We start from the raw sequence: 21,528 nt of genomic DNA, 5'->3' as shown, positions 1-21,528 counted from the left end.
ACAAATATGACAGAGCCTCACCTTTTAAGTAAACTCATAATCTCAGTGTAAATTAACTTAATAAATAGTAAGTCAAGACTGAAAAGTAATAATTTCATTTTGTGGTAATGGCCCTGAGCAATCCATTCAGAAGGATTCTGAGGTGAAATCTAGACTCTGCAGTAAAGAATTGTGATCAAACAGCAATATCTGCCATGAGCAGGAAAAGAGACAGCATACCTGTGCCAGATGACTGCCATCCCTATTTTCTGATAATAACCTTTACCACAAAACACACTCCACATGTACAAATCCTTTCAGGATGACCATAAGAACACTGGTCATGATAGCAGATATCAGGGCCATCCTACAAATCACTAGAGAACCCACATTAATGATTCTGTCCTCTGGTGAGTCATCTGGGAGTCAGAAGGGCTTTAATATTCCCCAGCCAGTCACGAGTAGACAAGGAACAGAACATTCCTTCACTTCTCTATACTTCTACTCAACAGTCTGAAGTAAGGGTAATATATGTTATCTCCCAAGAACATCTTAAGTATTAATAACTGAGAGGCCCAAGTCCACAAGAAAGACACTGTTACTAACAAAATGCTTAGGGTGCTATCACTTGGGGAAAAAAAAAAAGGATTAGAACCTGAATGCACTATTTCCTACCAAGAATATTTATTGATTTCTTTTTTTTTTTTTTTTAACACACTTTATTTAGGAACCAAACAAGGCAGCATTTGGACAAGTAAGAAAGGCACCTCATTGAAAATAATACATCACAGTGTTGTAGAGTGATCCCAGTCATAGGATTTAAGGATGGAAAGGAAAGTCTTTGGATAATGTTGCTTAGGACACTTGCTCATTCATTAAAAAGAGTCCTTTCACACGATGTGGGTGGAGGAAGGCAAGAGCGCAGGACTGTGGCGTATGCTGGGTGGCTGCCGAGGGCTCACCGTGAGGGCAGGTGGGCTGGTAAATCAGTGGTGAGTATGGAAGGGAGGGACACCAGCCTGCCCCATGACTCCAGTAAGCTGGATTTGTTGAGACACCGCCCCCAGGAACACACTCCATGTCTCTTTCACGTGGGGAGATGACGTTCTGATTTCATGGTATGGGTAATCAGGATTAGTAATCAACTCCTGTCCTGTTCCAAGCTAAGGGACAACAGTGTGATTTCCTGCATTCCTGGGCTGGCATGAGGTTCTGATAAAAGCTGAGGTCTCAGGGCACTGAGACCTGTCCAGTTGTCACCAGACCAAAGTAAATGAAAACATGATTCCTTAGAAATAACATTACATCTCCTTGTTTCTATTTATAGCCTCCAATCAAGTGTTTTAAAAACTTAATTTTCCGCTTTGCTTATACTTTTAAGAGTTCTACTCCACGTAAAAGAAACTGCTTCAGGGCAACACAGCTCCTCTCCCCTTCTTGGGCCCTCACGGCAACTCTGCCCCCATCCTTACCCTGACCGGCCCTCCCTCTGCCCAGCACCTAAGAGCAGGGATCATGCCGTGGGGTGATGAGTAGTGGTGCAGTCTCGCCTGGCCTTCTGTTACTAGGATGTGGCTTTGGAGAATGCTGCTAGGATGCTTGCAAACACGATGTCAGGGGTCTGGGATGCATCAATGGCAGAGTGGATCCCCCGTTTACTGTAGTGCTCCACCAGCAGGGTGGTTTGAGTGTGGTAGGCCTCCAGGCGGATTTTCAAGGCCTTCTCATTATCGTCTGATCGGCAGATCAAGCCCAGTGATATCATCTTTCATGGGTTCCTTTGGGGGGTTGAACTCCTCGTGGTAGTAGCGGCCACTCTGGGGGTGAATCAGTCTTCCTGTGATTCTCCGGATGAGGAGAGAGTCTGGGATGCTGAATTCAATCACATAATCAAGCTTCTCTTTCCTCTTCTCCATGAGGTCATCAAACATTTCTGCCTGCCTCACAGTCTGACAGAAGCCATCTAGAAGAAAACCATTTTTGCATGGAGGGGTCTCCAAATTCTTTTCAATGAGCTCCAAAACCATTTCATCACTCACCAGCTTCCCGGCATCCATAGTCACCTTCAGCTTCTTTCCCAGCTCTGAGCTGGAAGCCACCATGGCCCTCAGCATGTCTCCGGTAGCCAAATGGCAGACACAGAAGTTTTCAGCCAATTTGGGTGCCTGGGTACCCTTGCCAGCTCCAGGTGGCCCTAAGAGCACGGCCTGAATGCCTTTAGGAGACTCCGGGACCGGTTCGGCTGCAGGCACGTTGGGAGCCATGGCCGCCAAAACCTCGCACTCTTATTGATTTCTAAATACACAAATAATTGCAACATAAATAATATCAATCATCTTGAACTGTGGTCTTTCTTGAGACAAAGCCAATCTGACACCTCAGCTATAAAGTTTCCTTATTTGCTTGCATTATGAATGCCATCACTTCACTTGTTGATAAGCTAACTTCTGGTCTTCAAATATTCATGAAACTTTCTCCTATATTTGTTTATAACTTTGAAGCAGACATTGTGAGTGGGCTTCATTTTAGGAGCTGTGACACATAGTCCCCATTAAGCAATTAAACAAGGCAGTCATAACGATCTGAAAAAGTACATGTTGACTACACAATCTAATGATATAATCTTCTCTGAAATACTTTACAATTGTCTTTGAGTTTTAATTTAATGTTGAACTAAGAATAATTCATGGTACAGGATTTGGAAATGTCTGAGATTTTCTGAGTTACTTTCTATAAGAGTAATCTTTTTTTAAGTATAGTACATTTAAAGTATGGTAATTCTGTATGGCAGAAACCTGTATGTGGATCAAGAAGCAACAGTTAGAATCCTGTATGGAACAACTAATTGGTTCAAGACTGAAAAGCAGTACGACAGGGCTCTCTGCTGTCACCCTGTTTGTTCAATCTATATGTTGAACACATCATGAGAAATGCCAGGCTGGATGAGTTACAAGCTGGAATCAAGGTAAGTGGGATTCATGTTGATATCTGGCAGAAAACAACAAAATTCTATTAAGCAATTATCCTTCAATTATAAAATAAATAAATGAAAAATAAAATGCACTAAAGAAAAAAAAAGATAAGTGGGAGAAAGATCAACAACCTCACATACATGGATGATACCACTCTAATGGCAGAAAGCAAAGAGGAACTAAAGAGTCTCTTAAGATGAGGATGAAGGAGGAGAGTGAAAAAGCTGGCTTAAAACCAAACATTAAAAAAACTAAGATCATGGCATCCAGACCCATTCAGTTCAGTTCAGTCGTGTCCGACCTTTTACGACCCCATGAATCTCAGCCCACCAGGCCTCCCTGTACATCACCAACTCCCGGAGCTCACTCAGACTCATGTCCATCGAGTCGGTGATGCCATCCAGCCATCTCATCCTCTGTCGTCCCCTTCTCCTCCTGCCCTCAATCCCTCCCAGCATCAGAGTCTTTTCCAATGAGTCAACTCTTGGCATGAGGTGGCCAAAGTACTGGAGTTTCAGCTTTAGCATCATTCCTTCCAAAGAAATCCCAGGGCTGATCTCCTTCAGAATGGACTGGTTGGATCTCCTTGCAGTCCAAGGGACTCTCAAGAGTCTTCTCCAACACCACAGTTCAAAAGCATCAATTCTTCGGCGCTCAGCTTTCTTCACAGTCCAACTCTCACATCCATACATGACCACTGGAAAAACCACAGCCTTGACTAGATGGACCTTTGTTGGCAAAGTAATGTCTCTGCTTTTCAATATACTATCTAGGTTGGTCATAACTTTCCTTCCAAGGAATAAGCATCTTTTAATTTCATGGCTGCAGTCACCATCTGCAGTGATTTTGGAGCCCCAAAAAATAAAGTCTGACACTGTTTCCACTGTTTCCCCATCGATTTCCCATGAAGTGATGGGACCAGATGCCATGATCTTCGTTTTCTGAATGTTGAGCTTTAAGCCCAGTTTTTCACTTTCCACTTTCACTTTCATCAAGAGGCTTTTGAGTTCCTCTTCACTTTCTGCCATAAGGGTCGTGTCATCTGCATATCTGAGGTTATTGATATTTCTCTCAGCAATCTTGATTCCAGCTTGTGCTTCTTCCAGCCCAGTGTTTCTCATGATGTACTCAGCATATAAGTTAAATAACCAGGGTGACAATATACAGCCTTGACATACTCCTTTCCCTATTTGGAACCAGTCTGTTGTTCCATGTCCAGTTCTAACTGTTGCTTCCTGACCTGCATACAGGTTTCTCAAGAGGCAGGTCAGGTGGTCTGGTATTCCCATCTCTTTCAGAATTTTCCACAGTTTATTGTTATCTACACAGTCAAAGGCTTTGGCATAGTCAATAAAGCAGAAATAGATGTTTTTCTGGAACTCTCTTGCTTTTTCGATGATCCACCGGATGTTGGCAATTTGATCTCTGGTTCCTCTGCCTTTTCTAAAACCAGCTTGAACATCTGGAAGTTCACGGTTCACGTATTGCTGAACCCATTACTTCAAGGCAAATAGAGGGAGAAAAGGTGGAAGTAGTAACAGATTTCCTCTTCTTCGGCTCTAAAACCACTGTGGATGGTGACTGCAGCCGTGAAATCAGAGAGGTCTGCTTCTTGGCAGGAAAGCTATGACAAACCTGGACTCTGTGTTGAAAAGCAGAGACATTACTCTGCCGACAAAGGTCCGTACAGTCAAGGCTATGGTCTTCCCAGTGGTCACATGTGGTTGTGAGAACTGGACTGTAAAGAAGGCGGAGCACCAAAGAATTGATGCCTTCAAACTGTGGTGCTGGAGAAGACCCCTGAGAGTCCCCTGGATAGCAAGGAGATCAAACTAGTCAGTCTTAAGAGAAATCAACCCTGAATACTCGTTGGAAGGACTGATGCTGAAATTGAAACTGCAGTATTTTGGTCATCTTATGCAAACACCCAACTCAATGGAAAAGTTTCCTGATGCTGGGAAAGATTGAGGGCAGAAAGAGAATGAAATGGCTGGATGGCATCACCAATGAAATGGACATGAACTTGAACAAACTTTGGGAGATGGTGAAAAACAGAGAGGCCTGGCATGCTGTAGTCCACGGTGTCACTAACAGTCAGACACAACTGGGCAACTGAACAACAAATTCACATTTAAAAGAATTTCGAAAACTACTTATAAATTCCTTATTTAAAAAATTGTAAATCAAAGTTTTTTGCTTTCATAAGGAATCCACAACTGGATGAGAGGGGAAAAGCAGGAGCCAATATCCCTGAGCACTTATACGACAGGTACCATCCTGATCACTTTGTCCCTGTTAACTGCTTGATTGCCCTAATATTATAAGGTGGTAGAGTTCATCCTATTTTAAATAGATAAACCAAGTTTCAGAAAAGCTAAAACACTTGTCCAAAGTCACAAGTTCAGAAATTACTGAAGAGAATCCAGGCTCAAGTCCACTTGACTTCAGGATCCACGCAGACTGCCTTCCAGACAAAGGAATGAAATATTCTGAGTTTACTGACAGCTTGGGACAAGAGTGAAGGAACTGGACAGCAGAGATTAGAGGAGAAGCATGAAGACCGCAAAGAATGCAGGTAATGATTAAAGAAGTTTTTGCAGAGAAACAAGTAAGAGCTTTCAGTTTTTCAAATTCCTTTCATATCCATTACCCTATCATCAGAGGAACCACCTACTCAAATTCTTTTTTTAGTTTTTCAAGTAGCTTTTTAGAAGGTATGAATTTGAATGCATTTCAGGGCTTTTACATAGGCATAAATTCATTCCAGAGTCCAAGAGCAATTAACTGAACAACAATGCTGATGACTACATGCCCCGACCAGTTAATTCTGGAAACTTGCTTTCACATTCAGATAACTACATCTTAATTTTTAAAAAGAATTTTTTTTTTTTTTACTTTGTGTCACTCAACCAAATCCCCTTCTCCCTTGTTTTTTTCTGGCCGTCATCTATGTCAAGTTGATTCAAAGACTTGATTACAGCAATTAAATAAGCAAAAATGGCATCCTCAAAAATAAAGGTTTAAAACAATACAACTTCATTCCAGCTTCTTCATGGCTTTAAAGAGTGCACACCAAGCTCAACACAAAACTCCATAGTTTTTTTAAGTCAAGCTGAACTTTTTGTCCTCAAGCTACAACTTTTTCTCAGGCAGATGGGGACCAAAGCAACTTGGGATTCAAAGTCTCAAAATGAATTTGTGGTTTAGGAACATTAAATGATGTTATTAAATGTAGATTCTAAGTACATTACTTCCTGAAACTTAAATTTAAGGAACAAAGAGAATACTAGTAGGTAAAGAATAACTAACTGCAAGCTCCTTTGGCCAAACCACAGAAGCTCTCTCTCCAAATTTTACTATTCAGTTCAGATACAACTCGGTAACTGCACAGGGTATCCAAATGAAGGTGGACTCCTACTTCTTATCAAGAAGTATTCCTGCCAAGAAGCATTCCTCAGACCACGCCAGGTTTATGTTCCCCTCACTGGAGACCAAGTTCTTTGAGATACAAACTATGCCTTTCGCTCATTTGTTTCCTCACTGTGGTCTTAGTCAAGAAATTAAGTGGCTGGCATGTAACTGGCATTTTATAAATGCAGGTTGAAAGCAAGAAAAGCATATTCCTTAACCATGACTTTCTGAGAACTTTGTTAGTTTTACCTCAAATCAACAATATAAACATCTATGTGCATAAAACATAACACAACGCAGCACAAATATAAGCTTCTATTTATAAACTCCTACTTTCCGAGGTAGAACAAGTGCCCAAATTCATGACACTAGCTTTTTTCTCCACCCCTCCTCAAACCACACTTCGTTATTAAACGCAGTAAAGAAGCCAATCTCTTCCTTGATAGCTTTCTTCTTAAGAATTTATTCCAGTTTGGAATCTCATTCCCTATTCATACCCATGCACACCTAACTCTTTGTTTTTTTCCAAGGAACCTAAAACTTTTGGCCTAAAACTTCTAAAAAAATAAATTACAAAAGAAATGGGATGACACAATCAGTCTTAGTCTGATTGTGCTCTTTAAATGCTGACTCTTTGTGTGACTTAATTACAAAGTATTTGAGATAATTACAACTTTTAATAGAACTAGGATAGTCATATTTTAACTATTTTTTTTTTCTTTTGGCCACACAGCTTGTTGGATCTTAGTTCTCCAACCAGGGATCGAGCCCACAATCCCTGCAGTGGAAGTGCAGAGTCCTGATCACTGGACTAGCAGGGAACTCCTTTAACATTTTTAAAAAGTAAAAATCCTCAAGCTAGTTAATAGCATTTAATCAATCCCCTGAGGTATTGGCACTCCAAATTTTCTTGATTTGGCAAAAATCAGAATGATTAAGGTTAGGTACAGTATTTGCATAATATAAGAGCAATCTTATTGTGCTTAGGACTAACACAATTCAACTTCTTCCTCTGCAGGGAAGCCCCACTTATATCACTGCATACCTCCACCTCAGATTACTACAACACATTTTTATTAAGCATCAATGAGACAAGATAAGGAATATAGATTAAGATACAATGCCGGCCAGGAGGAACTTAAGCTCTGGCAAAGGAAGGAAAGTTTTCATCATGGCAACAACTTAGAACACTCAGTCATCAAACATGTACAGAAAGCCTTTTTAAAGACTTCCCTGGTGGCTCAGATGGTAAGGCGTCTGCCTGAAATGCGAAGACCCGCGTTCAATCCCTGGGTCGGGAAGATCTCCAGTGGCAACCACTCCAGTATTCTTGCCTGGAAAATCCCATGGACAGAGGAGTTTGGTGGGCTACAGTCCATGGGGTCACAAAGAGTAGGACACAATTGAGCGACTTCACTTTCACTGAAACACTGACTACAAATCAGGCTGTGCTAGAGGCTGTAGATACAACAGACACTGCAATACAGAGAAAAGACATACAAACAAGAAAAAGGCAACAAAGTACTATAAATGCTATAGGAGAGCATACCATGGGGGCACGAGAAGAAAAGCACTTAATTGGCAGAAGGGGTTTTCACAAATGGTGTCACAAAGCAAGTCAATGCTTGAGTTGAATCTCAAATGATACATAGAAAATAATAATAAAGACACTTAATATGAGAACCAATACAGCCTAAGAGCATAAAGAAAAGCAAAGAACCAGCATGGCACATTCAGGAAACTTATTAAACAAGGGTAGTGAACAGGGTTCAAAGATGCAACAGGAAAAAAGAGAAGGTGAATGGGGAAAATACAGTCTGTGAAAGGCTTTAAATGCCATATTAAGAATTTGAACTCTACTATGGGCAGTTAGGAAGTCAAAGGGTTTTAAGCCAGAAAACAACAATGATCTGATCTGAATTTTGAAAACTGACTCTGATTTCAGTATGAAGTTTGGATCAAAGGAAGGAAGACAGAATAAGAGGTTTTAACATGAGAAAGATGGCAAGGATTGTAGCAAAAAGGTTAGGGGGAAAGGTACAAATAAAAAAAGATATTAGCAATACTGAATTTTGAGAACTTTATCACAACTGTAGACACAAAATGAGAGCACAATACTTAATGAATAATTGACTGACTGATTAGGTACAGGAGATGGAAATGGATGAATAACTGACTGACTGATTAGATGTAGAGAGGGAAGGATTCAGGATTCAGGGTTTGTCTGCCTGAGCAGAGGGTGGTACCTTTAACTGAAGGCAAATATTATACATGAGGAAACAGACCATGAACTTAGCATGCCAAGCTGACCTTGAGGGACCTACAGAGGGTGCTAGTGGGGGTGTTTACTAGCCATGGAAAGGAGTCTGAAATGCAAGGTCCGAATGAGAGATGATGATTTGGGATTTGTGACTATAGAGATAATTGTCAAATGTTCCACCAGAAACAGGTGAGGTCACCTGGGGAAAATGTAGAAAAAGGAAAAAAGACCGAGGGCACTGTCCAGGGTATCACCAACATTTAAGAAATGAAGAAGAAAACAACAACAACAACAAAAAGGGAGCTGAGAATGCCTAATCCAAAGGAAAGAAAAAAGAACTGGAAGAGAATTTGAAAATGATAGTAGGCAGTAGTGTCAAATTCCACAGATAAGCAAAGAAAAAGTAAATACTAAAAAGAATGATCACCCCTTGCAGTTTGCAAATTTGGTCATCTTTGCCAGAGGAGTTTCAGGGAATAAGATGAGGCACAGAAAACTAACTATAGCAATCTCAAGAGTAAATAAAAGATAAAGAAATGGAGTCAGGAAATGTGACCCATTCTTTCAAAGACTGGAAAGAAAAAAGCAATAACTTGAGAGGATATAAAGATAATAGTTCTGGTTTTTTTCTAGTTTTGGACAAAGGTTCATCTAGTCAAAGCTATGGTTTTTCCAGTGCTCATGTATGGATATGAGAGTTGGACTATAAAGAAAGATGAGCACCAAAGAATTGATGCTTTTGAACTGTGGTGTTAGAGAAGACTCTTGAGAGTCCCTTGGACTGCAAGGAGATCAAACCAGTCCATCCTAAAAGAAATCAGTTCTAAATATTCACTGGAAGGACTAAAGATGAAGCTCCAATAATTTGGCCACCTGATGCGAAGAACTGATTCATTACAAAAGCTCCTGATGCTGGGAAAGACTGAAGGCAGGAGGAGAAGAGGACGACAGAGGATGAGATGGTTGGATGGCATCACCAACTCAACAGACATGAGTTTGAGCAAGCTCTGGGAGTTGGTGATGGACAGGGAAGCCTGGCGTGCTGTAGTACATGGGGTCACAAAGAGTCAGACACAACTGAGAGGCTGAACTCAACATTTGTACTAAAGTCTAAGAAGATACTTCTCACCACCTAAAGGTATCAGAGATGGCTAAGAAATCAAGAGAGGAAAATGAAAAACAATTCTCTATACAGGAAGATGCCATAACAGCACTGGAAGTTGAACTGTCTGATTCAAACGATGGAGAGAGAAATTCTAAAAGCAGTTTGGGGAAGAAATCTTAAGTAAAAGGAGAGATAATGAACTGGAAGCCAGTCACCTTCATCAGTAAAAGGAAATTAAAGAACAAATAAAGAAAAATGAAGCTATAAAAGGACAACTGGGAAATTTTAAGTGAGACAAGACAGATGAAAGAAGACATGTTTTTGCCAATAAGTAGTGGTGAACTTCAGGGAAATCTAAAACTTATTACAGAATAAATAAAAGGCAAAGAGATGTTGGAAGAGAATACAAATACAAGTAGGCAATGATTATTAAAGGAGAAAAACAGCAAGTAGAAATTCACACTGATATAACTGAGAAGTAAAAATCAAAACTGTCTGAAGGTAAAAAACAATTATTATTTGGGATGAATTACAAAATCCATGGGGTCGCAAAGAGTCTGACACGACTTAGCAACTCAACAACAATAGCAAAATAATACTGGAATAGACCACCATGAGGGAAAATGCCAGTAAAGGAAGACAGAAGTTGCAGATAACCTCAAAAGGATTTATCTGAATTCTATAATCAAGCTGCTGATGAAAGACTAAGGTAGAAAAAGATTGTAAAATGGTGACAGACTCTTCCTATGGAGTGATACCATTTGTGGGTAGTAATGGTCTTATTTGTCAGGTCAAAGAAATGAGGCATGTCACATTCAGTGGACTCAGAGCAAGAAACATGCCTGCAATGTTTTTAACACCTGAAATAGTACTATAAAATGTAATTATTTTATGTAAACATTTTTATTTTGTAAGTGTCTCATATAAGGAAAATCAATGTAGAATCTAAGATAGTTACAGCTTCAGCAGTTTTTATAAAGCTCAGCTGGATTTTTTTTTAATTAATTTTGCAACATTTCAGAGTCATCTTTATATTAAATTTTAGAAATTATAGATTTATTGTAGTCTTAAGGCAGTTTTTTTCTACTTAATCAATGCCCCTGCTACATATACAACAGTAAGAATGGAACAGAAAATAGCAGAAGGCATCATGCATAGTGCAAGTATTTCATGACACTGTAGTTTCAGTTATGCGTGTCTGTGTGAGTATGCAGCATGTAAAATGTTCTGAACAGTATATGTTAAAATACACAAGGATAAAACATTCTATTGCAACGTCTTAGAAACTTTTAAAATGTAAAGACCCTACCAACAAACTTTTGCATATACATAAAACCTTGCATACTGGCTGTCAGTCATCCAGAGAATTGCTCCCCTCATTCTTCCCCTTTCCCCAGACCTGAGTAGACATTGTCACACGATGGCCAGTGTAAAGAACTATACTGGGTTGGTCAAAAAGTTCTTTACCCATTCATCTGTGGATGGACATCTAGGTTGCTTCCATGTCCTAGCTGTTGTAAGCAGAGCTGCAATGAACACTGAGGTACATGTGTCTTTTTCAGTTTTGGTTTCCTCAAGAGTGTTTGCCTAGAAGTGGTATTGCTGGGCCATATGGTAGTTTTATTCCTAGCTCCTTAAGGAATCTCCATACTGCCTTCCACAGTGGCTGTATCAATTTACATTCCTACCAGCAGTGCAAGAGGGCTCCCTTTTCTCCACACCCTCTCCAGCATTTGTTGTTTGTGGATTTTTTGATGACAGCCATTCTGACTGGTGTGAGGTGATATCTCATTGCGGTTTTGATTTGCATTTCTCTAATAATGAGCAGTGTTGAGCATCTTTTTGTGTGTTTGTTAGCCATCCGTGTATCTTCTTTGGAGAAATGTCTGTTTAGGTCTTTTGCCCACTTTTTGACCAAGTTTTTTTTTTCTGGTATTGAGTTGTATAAGCTGCTTGTGTATTTTGGAAATTAATCCTTTGTCAGTTCCCTCATTCTTTTTAAATGTTCTTAATGCTCATCTAATAAAATGTGATTCTTTTCACATATCAATTCAAAAGAATAATTTTATTTTCTAAATTTAACTACTAATATCCAATGGTGTTATTGTCTATTATTTTGGATTGTACAAACATAAAATAATGTTTTCTAAGAAAACAGCTTTCCAAGTATTCAAATAAACATCCTGAAGTTTGGACATTACTATAATTCAATTCTAAAGACATGTCTCTGTAAAAACAAAGTATGGATTCATTTTTAAGTCTACTTTTAAATACGTTAGTTACAGTAAGATTTTTCTCAGAAAAATCCTTTCTAAACTTCAGTTATAATTACCATTTAATTATTAGTTTTAACTGAAAGTAATATCAAAATAGTATCCTATTTCAGGAAAGTAGGGATCACAGTATTGATAGAAAAAAGTCAAATAATGTACTAGCAGTCTGCCTTGGTACCTTCAAGAAATAATTTAGACAGGAAAGAATACGCACCAATCTCTCATTCAAATTATCTCAGGTCTCTAAGCTAATTTAATACATTACTGCAGAAAAATTAAAATGTGTTTAAATCTCAAGGAAATAAATGTTGGGCCTTAGTTTAACTTTAGCAAATTGGAAGTGGTCAAACAGGAGACGGTGAGAGTGAACATGGACATTTTAGGAATCAGTGAACTAAAATGGGCTGGAATAGGTGAATTTAACTCAGATGGCCATTATTTGTATTACTGTGGGCAGGAATCCCTTAGAAGAAATGGAGTAGCCATCATAGTCAACAAGACTCCGAAATGCAGTACTTGGATGCAATCTCAAAAATCACAGAATGATTTCTGTTCGTTCCCAAGGCAAACCATTCAACATCACAGTAATCCACATCTATGCCCTGACCAGTAATGCTAAAGAAGCTGAAGTTGAACACCTATGAAGACCTACAATTCCTTCTAGAATTAACACCCGAAAAAGATGTCCTTTTCATTATAGGGGACTGAAATGCCAAAATATGTAGTCAAGAAACACCCGGAATAACAGGCAAATTTGGCCTTGGAGTACAAAATGAAGCACGGCAAAGGCAAACAGAGTTTTGCCAAGAGAACGCACTGGTCGTAGCAAACACCATCTTCCAACAACACAATAGAAGACTCTACACATGGACATCACAAGACGGTCAATACCGAAATCAGACTGACTATATTCCTTGCAGCCAAAGATGGAGAAGCTCTATACAGTCAGCAAATACAAGACCAGGAACTGACTGCGGCTCAGACCATCAACTCCTTATTGACAAATTCAGACTTAAATTGAAGAAAGTAGGGAAAACCACTAGACCATTCAGGTATGACCTAAATAAAATCCTTTACAATTATACAGTGGAAGTGAGAAATAGATTCAAGGGATTAGATTTGATAGAGTGCATGAAGAACTATGGACGGAGGTTCATGCCATTGTAGAGGAGGCAGGGATCAAGATGACCCCCAAGAAAAAGAAATACAAAACAGCAAAATGGTTGTCTGAGGAGGTCTTACAAATAGCTGAGAAAAGAAGAGAAGCTAAAGAAAAAGGAAAAAAGGAAAGATTGAATCCATCCATTTGAATGAAGAATTCCAAAGAATAGCAAAGAGAGATAAGAAAGGCCTCCTCAGTGATCACTGCAAAGAAATAGAGGAAAACAACAGAATGGGAAAGACTAGATACCTCTTCAAGAAAATCAGACATACCAAGGGAACACTTCATGCAAAGATGGGCACAATAAAGGATAGAAATGGTAGGGACCAAAAAAAAGAAAAAGAAATGGTAGGGACCTAACAGAAGCAGAAGATATTAAGAAGAGGTGGCAAGAATACACAGAAGAACTAAGCAAAAAAGATCTTCAGGACCCAGATAACCACCATGGTGTGATCACTCACCTAGAGCCAGACGTCCTGGAATGTGAGTCAAGTGGGCCTTAGAAAGCATCACTACGAACAAAGCTAGTGGAGGTGATGTAATTCCAGTTGAACTATTTCAAATACTAAAAGACAATACTGTAAAAATGCACTCAATACGCCAGGAAAGTTGGAAAACTCAACAGTGGCCACAGGACTGGAAAAGGTCAGTTTTCATTCCAATCCCAAAGAAAAGCAATGCCAAAGAATGCTCAAACTGCCGCACAATTGCACTCATCTCACACACTAGCAAAGTAATGCTCAAAATTCTCCAAGCCAGGCTTCAACAGTATGTGAACCGTGAACTTCCAGATGTTCAAGCTGGATTTAGAACAGGCAGAGAAACCAGAGATCAAATTGCCAACATATGCTGGACCATCGATAAAGCAAGAGAGTTCCAGAAAAACACCTACTTCTGCTTTATTGACTACGCCAAAAGCCTTTGACTATGTAAATCATAACAAAGTGTAGAAAATTCTTCAAGAGATGGAAATACCAGACCATCTGACCTGCCTCCTAAGAAATCTGTATGCTGGTCAAGAAGCAACAGTTAGAACTGGACATGGAACAGCAGACTGGTTCCAAATCGGGAAAGGAGTATGTCAAGGCTGCATACTGTCACCCTACTTATTTAACTTATATGCAGAGTACATCATGCAAAATGCCAGGCTGGATGAAGCACAAGCTGGAATCAAGATTGCCGGGAGAAATATCAATAACCTCAGATATGCAGATGACACCACCCTTATGGCAGAAAGCAAAGAACTAAAAAGCCTCTTAAAGAGGAGAGTGAAAAAGTTGGCTTAAAACTCAACATTCAGAAAACTAAGATCATGGCATCCAGTCCCATGACTTCATGGCAAATAGATGGGTAAACAATGGAAACAGTGAGAGACTATATTTTGAGGGGCTCCAAAAATCACTGCAGATGGTGACTGCAGCCATGAAATTAAAAGATGCTTGCTCCTTGGAGGAAAAACTATGACCAAAATAATGAAAACTTTTCAAACTGTCAGAATTTACTCAACAAGTTAATGCATTCAGAAACAAGACAGATAGTCACTTGCCAGAGACAGTGCAGACTCTTACACTGAGCGGGCAGCAGACCTAGAAAGCCCCCCAGGTCTCCTTTTACTAGAGTATTCACATATTTATTAATGACTTGCTAAGCGCCTAGCAATACACTAAGTGCCAGGTATACAGAAGCTGACAGAATAGATATGACTGCTATGGTTTTTGCAATTAGTCTGGCATAGGAGATAGAAAAAAAGAAAAAGAAATACAAGTAAACAAGTATGAATCATAAATCCTATGCAGGAAAACAGTGAAATGCTAGGAGAAAAGAGCATCCTGGACATCAAGGAAAGCATCTTAGAGGGATAATATTTAAGTGTTATCTAAAAGGACCTAGCAGTCTGATGCAATGAAAAACCAATCAAGGCTATAAGCAAGAGAGTGACACAATTCAATTTTCATTTCTAAAAGATTATTCCGGCTGTTATGTGGAGAATGAATTGTAAGAGAGAAAAGATGAAAGCAGGGAAATCAGTTTAGAAGCTAGGCAGGAAGGATTCAGATGAGAAATATGGAGAGGCAGGGTGAAGTTGATGGACAGAAAGGAGTTCAAGGTGACTGGGGAGATAGGAGCCATAGCATTTGGTGATAGATTAAATGGAACAACTTATGGTTGTTCTAATGGTGCTGCCATTTTCTGAGATGGAAAGACTGGGGGATAGACAAGATGCAGAATAAAAGGGGAATCCAACTTGAGTCTCCATGATTTCCTTTAGACTTTTAATAGAAAACTGCTACCAAAAATCTCTCAAGATTGATTCTCTGCTCTTTAAAAGGCAGTCTGTGGAAGAGGGTTAAAGCTATAAAAGAGACCCAGTCAATTTTTTTAAATTGGAATACAAATGGTAGATTAAATTACTGTATCAATGTAAAATTTAGTGAAGTAGTTTGTATTCACTACTCTTGCCCACTCCAGTATTCTTGCCTGAAAAAGCCCACGGACAGAGGACCCTGCTGGGTTACAGTCCACGGTGTCGCACAAAGTCTGACACGACTGAAGCAACTTAGCACACACACGTCATGACATATACAACTTACTCCCAAATGCTTGGCACATGTGGGCACGTGCAAGAACACAGACACATATACAGACATATGTATACATATGCGTATTTATGTACATACGTGAGAGAGCAAATGATAAGCAAACGGCATAAAATATTAACAAAAGGTGAACCTGGATAAACACTACTCAGTCTCTGTATTACTCTCATTCTTGTAACTTTTCTGAATATGAAATAATTTCCAAATTTAAAAGAAAAAAGAGTTTTAAGCAGTCAGTCCTAAATTTCTCTTACCCATGCTAAATAATCAACCCATCTCATATGTATTTCCCCTCAACAAACCAACTTGTCTCTTCTACTACCCAGAGCAGTGTCCCCGCCAGGGAGACAAGAAGTATACACAACAGCTCTACAAAGAGATGGCATGACAAGAGGTGAAGGACCAGAACAGGTTTTTTGCAATTTGCAACCTCGCACGAAGTACAATATCTATACTTCTGCTCTCTGGAATGTCCTATGCCTTATGTTCTGATCTATATCAGGCTACTAGATGACAGCTCTGTGCTTCTGTATTTTCTCTTTTCATGTAACATAAACAATAAACCTCACTGTAGAATTAGCATGTCCATGTGATCTCTACCCGGATCAAGTGTTCCTCCTAAACACTCCTATGCCTCTCTAAGTATAGCAAGTATCACACCATTTTATCTTTAAAATCATGTCTACATGTGTTCTACTTTCTCTACTAGACTGCAAGCTCCTTGAAAACAAGGACCACAACATATCTGAATAATTTTCCTTCTTAAAGATGTAGAAAAAACAGTAAAAGCTACTGAGTGAAGAAATGAAAGTTACTGAAGAAAATAAATGTTATGACTACAATTTTAGTATAAGGGTGTTTTGGGTTTGTTTGTTTTACCTTGGACATAGCAATATGTAGGAAAGAGTCTTATTCTAATTCCATAGCAAAAGAAACATAACAACTAGGGGTTGCTGATAAAGAAATGAAAATACTAATATCACTATGAACAATCCCAAAATCATGTTTACCTTAAAGACACAAACAATAGATAATTTCATAAACTACGACTGAAAAAAGTTAAAGGCTGAAGTCTGAGTATTAAAACCACAGAAGTCTGAAGTCTTAAAACCACACCTTAAAATCAAAGTACATTTATATTTAACCTATACTGGCAACTGGTCAATACAACGCATAGAACACTTCAGTAACAAGAAAATACATGTCATAAGATTCTAGATGGAACTTTGTTCTCTGTTATGAAAGAATGTTTAAGTAAAATTATGTCAGATAAGAATAGTCAACTCAGTAATAAACAAAAACTAATCATTTTACTGTGAAAGGTAGTTTTTCAAATGCTACAATTAAACTTGCCAGACACAACACAATTAAATGAAAATACACAAACATAAAGGGTATAAAATATTTCAAGAAAAACACAACTAAAAAACAGAAATACATCTTTACCCAAATGACTATAAAGTAATACTTCAAAAGGTCTCACTATCAAATGTTAAAATAGCAAATGTCTGAAGGATACTTCTGGGCTTGTAAAATTAACAAAACTACCTTAGGTGAGTCTCTAGTAGGGCTTGATCCTCTTTTAGTAATTAGAAAATCTAAATAATAATACGGCACAACACCGTCAGTTAGTCATTCCAACTCCTCGGGATTAGCTCTTTTTCTATCTCATACCTGGTACTGCTTAGGTCTATATACACTAAGTTGCTTCAGTTGTGTCTGACTCTGCAATCCTATGGACTGCAGCCTGGCAGACTTCTCTGTCCACGGGTTTCTCCAGGCAAGACTACTGGAGTGGGTTGTCATTTCCTCCTCCAAGGGATCTTCCTGACCCAGGAATCAAACTCATGTCTCTTATGTCTCCTGCACTGGCAGGCAGGTTCTTTACCACCTGGGAAGCCCCACTACACTTAGGTCTACTTGTGGTCTCTGTCATTCTTCTTCTCCACCTAGGAGAGTTTCCTGACAGTAGGCACATTATCCCATCCCATTATCTCATCTCAGTGAGCTGCCCAGAGTCACTGCTCTGGACTCATCCAGACTTGCCCAAATATTCCTGCCCCACTGAGGAAAAGTAGGCAACCCAGCTCAGTCACTGGCTCCTTGGCAATGACAAGTACTGGCTTCTAACCACCCTCTCTGCACTCTCTTATGAGTAGGAGAATACAGTGCTTCCTACCTAGCTGGGTACTCCATGATGGCTGTCTGCTCTCCTAGTTTCCTTTCAGTTCAGTTCAGTTTCAGTTCAGTCGCTCAGTCGTGTCCGACTCTTTGCAACCCCATGAATCGTTTCCTTTAGATCTCTCCAACTCATGGAATACAATGTCATGTCAATTTGTAATAATTCTCAACTCCATTCTGTCTTCTCCAACACTACCTCATTTCCTAATCTAGAATCTTACCATCTCTAGCTAGTATTCTAGCATAATTTTTCTTAATTCCTACCTTCAGTTTATTCCCCTTCATTTCATCCCTATAGCTTTCCCAGAGTTGATATTTAAAATCACAAATCTGATCATTTCCCTCTTCAACTCAAACTCTTTCAGTGGCCCTCCAAAGAACAAATGCTTTAAAACAGTACTAACAGCAGCAGGTGACATCAACGAGGACTTGTATCCCAGGTACCTACAATACCTCATTTAAACCTCACAACTATCCTACAATGTAGATATTTTCATTATTCTCATGTTGTAAATTTAAGCAAAATGAAACTGGAGAAACCACACGACCTATCCATAGACACACAGACTGTAAGAAAATGCAACTGAACACAAAACAGGGAGCTCGGCTTGGTGCTCTGAGACGACCTGGGGGTGCGGTGGAAGGAGGGGCTGGGAGGAGGCTCAGGAAGGAGGGGGAACGTGTACACCTCTGGCTGATTCACGCTGTTAGACAGCGGAATCCAACACAACACTGTAGAGCAATTATCCTCCAACTAAAAATAAAAATTAAAAGAAAATGCAGTTAAGACAAAAAAACCTTCAAAATCTGGCTTTCATTCCCTTGCAGCAGCTCTCTCTCATCACTGCACAATAAACCCTGTCTTCCACTTACACCAAACCACCCAAGGATCTGTGACCATACCATGATCTTTTGGGACTTCTTAACAGTCTTGGAGCCATACTACCCGCCTTGGCTCAAAATGCCCACCCATGGACCTTGGTCCACCTTATTCTCTCTGAAGACTTTTTACCTTTCTTTCTTACCTCCTCTAGGGTGCTCCCCAGGCAGAACAATGTAAGCCAAAATGATTCACACACCCCACCCTAAATGTCAAAATGCTACATTACAGATGCTCAAAGATTTTCCAACATAATTTCCAAGTGAGAATCTACTGCCAGCCTCACAAACCCTAAATTTATCCAAAATGTAAATAAAGATCAACAATGTAGCAACAGCAAAGGCTAATAAAAATACACTTAGTATTTCTGCAAAATATTCACCAACATGTAAAATTCAATTATTTTGAAATATGTGCTAAATCATCCAGAATATAAAGGATTCAAATCTTAAAATACTTTCTTCTGCAAATGTAGAATTCTTTAAATGTTACAAGCAAGACAAATTCCACAAAATTTTACAAAATCTGTTAGCAAATCAAGAAAAAGTTCAGGAAACTAAAGAGCTCTTCTATGGCTATATCTGGGTTCAGAAAATGATGATTCAATACTAAACAACTTGTGCTGGTGAATCATATTAAAGGATGTAGAGGTACAGTGATTATGTTATCCTATCTGCAGCATCAGCATATTAGGCCAGCATCTTCCAGGAACATGCAACAATGATATCAGGAGTCTCTTCTGGGTATTAACTGACAGTTAAACAGCATCTCTTCAAAGTACTACTCAAATATATTAGCTTACAGTTCTCCACACTAAAGCTCCTATTTTCATTTATTCACAGCCTCAAGATCTTCCTAAACTCAGTTGTTCTTTAACTGGCATTTGGACACAGAACAGCAAGTATTACTTTCAAACCTTTAATCTCTTTTCCTACCTCATTAAGAAAATGTGCTGTAAGGTTGTATCTGGCACTTATCCATGTATCTTTTCTTGCTTTTTCCCATTATCCTTACAGATTATGTTATTAACCCTTAAGCAAATTTCTTGTAAAAAGCATATACCAATGTCACCTAACAGAGATATTTAGGAAATAGACCTTTAATGGATACACAACGTTTAGTCCTTGGTTCAAGTGCTATTCTAGGATGGCAGATTCAAAATTATTTTGCCTTTGACATTCCTGCTGGATACAACCAACATGCATTTCCTGTAGAATATCCAGGACACAAGGAGAAGAATCACTTTCAAAAGGGCTTTTTACAATGGTCTACTCAGAATATTAGAGCCTGGCCCAAGGAAACAGTAAGGAGAATGGGGAAGGAAAAGCTCCATCAGCAGAACTTGACCGCCAAAGGAAAACGAACAGAAGTCAAGATGATTCTCAGGTTTACAACTTGGGTAACTGAGTGACTGGCAACATCACTAGCCAAGTCAGGAAATGAAGTAAATACGTGAGTCCAGAGAAGACCATGTACAAATATTTGATGTTTTAAGTTTCAGATTTTCTGTTAAACAATCAGGTGGACATTCTAAACAGCAAACTTAAGGACTGGGGTGCTCAAGAGAGAAACTAGGGTGAATAAATGAACACGTAATAAAAAATAACGTGTGTTCAAGAAAGCATAACAATGAAGAAAAAAAGAGGTCAGGCTGAAACCTTAGAAAATATGAACATTAAGGGACAGCAGTTAGTAATGACAGTTGAGAAGGAAGAGGTAATAAAGAGAAACAGGAGAGAGTGATATCACGGAAGCCAAGAAAAAGAGGGTGTCAAGAAATGGGCATGATTATCTAAACAGTTCACACAGGATTTAACAATTAGAAATTATGTCCAAGGATAGATACAATCTCAATGAGTAGAAGGAGCAAGAGAAAAAAAAAAAACATTGCTGGGAGGAGGAAACAAAAAAGGAAGAGTGCAAAGTGTATTGGGAACAGAAAGTGGGAGAGTTTTGCTGGAATGAAAGGTTCATGTAGCAGAAGACAAGAAAGGAGGTCTGGGCCAAAGACTTGCATTCCAGATTTTATTCTATTTTAGATTTTATTCTGTGAGAAAAAAGAAAGGCAAGTAGCTTTCTTCTTTCCTTTTTGAAACAACTAGCCTGGTGACAAATTTCATGATGAACTGGAATGACAAGAGAGTTACAAGCTATTAAGCAGTCTTAAAATTCTTGCCTGGAGAATCCAAGGGACGAGAGAGCCTGGTGGGCTGCCGTCTATGGGGTCGCACAGAGTCAGACACGACTGAAGCGACTTAGCAGCAAAATTATCTAAACGTTAATAACAAGGGCCTGAAAGATGCTGGCAGTAGACAAAATAAGAATTAAACAGATACATGAAAGAGAGATATTCTCTAATCCCAGGGTGCCCTAGATATTCCACTATTACTAAATTATACCCATCACATTGCATCGTAATCATTTGTGGACTGGGACCCGCTCTTATTAGACCTCTCACCATTAGAACAAAACAGGAACACAGGAAGTGGCCAAAAACATTTTGTTGAATTACAAAAGAACTCAGTAATGACAAGATATAGAAGGAAGACTCAAAGTTACCACAGAGAAACCTAAGTGACTACAAGATGGTAATATAGAAAACACTAATGGAGAAGTCAAGATAAAGTTTAGGGAAGATATGGTTTAGTTTAAGATATGGTTAGGATGAGAGATGTCTAAGGACAATATCCAAACAGAAACATCAAAGA

General features: G+C 39.1%; 1 protein-coding gene and 1 non-coding gene across 6 annotated transcripts in view; both read right to left on the bottom strand.

The window, feature by feature from the left end:
* Positions 1–21,528, bottom strand: part of CCSER2 (coiled-coil serine rich protein 2) — a 158,917-nt gene that overhangs the window by 123,633 nt on the left and 13,756 nt on the right. The gene's annotated exons all lie outside the window — the stretch shown is intronic.
* On the bottom strand, positions 716–2,243 carry LOC102276769 (adenylate kinase 2, mitochondrial). Its single transcript, XR_001351685.2, has one exon. It is a non-coding gene; the product is annotated as an adenylate kinase 2, mitochondrial (transcript).

This window comes from Bos mutus, chromosome 28 (assembly GCF_027580195.1).
Source record: "Bos mutus isolate GX-2022 chromosome 28, NWIPB_WYAK_1.1, whole genome shotgun sequence".
Taxonomy (NCBI): domain Eukaryota; kingdom Metazoa; phylum Chordata; class Mammalia; order Artiodactyla; family Bovidae; genus Bos; species Bos mutus.
The sequence above is the reverse complement of the archived record's forward strand: the minus strand, read 5'-3'. Positions and strand labels throughout refer to the sequence as shown.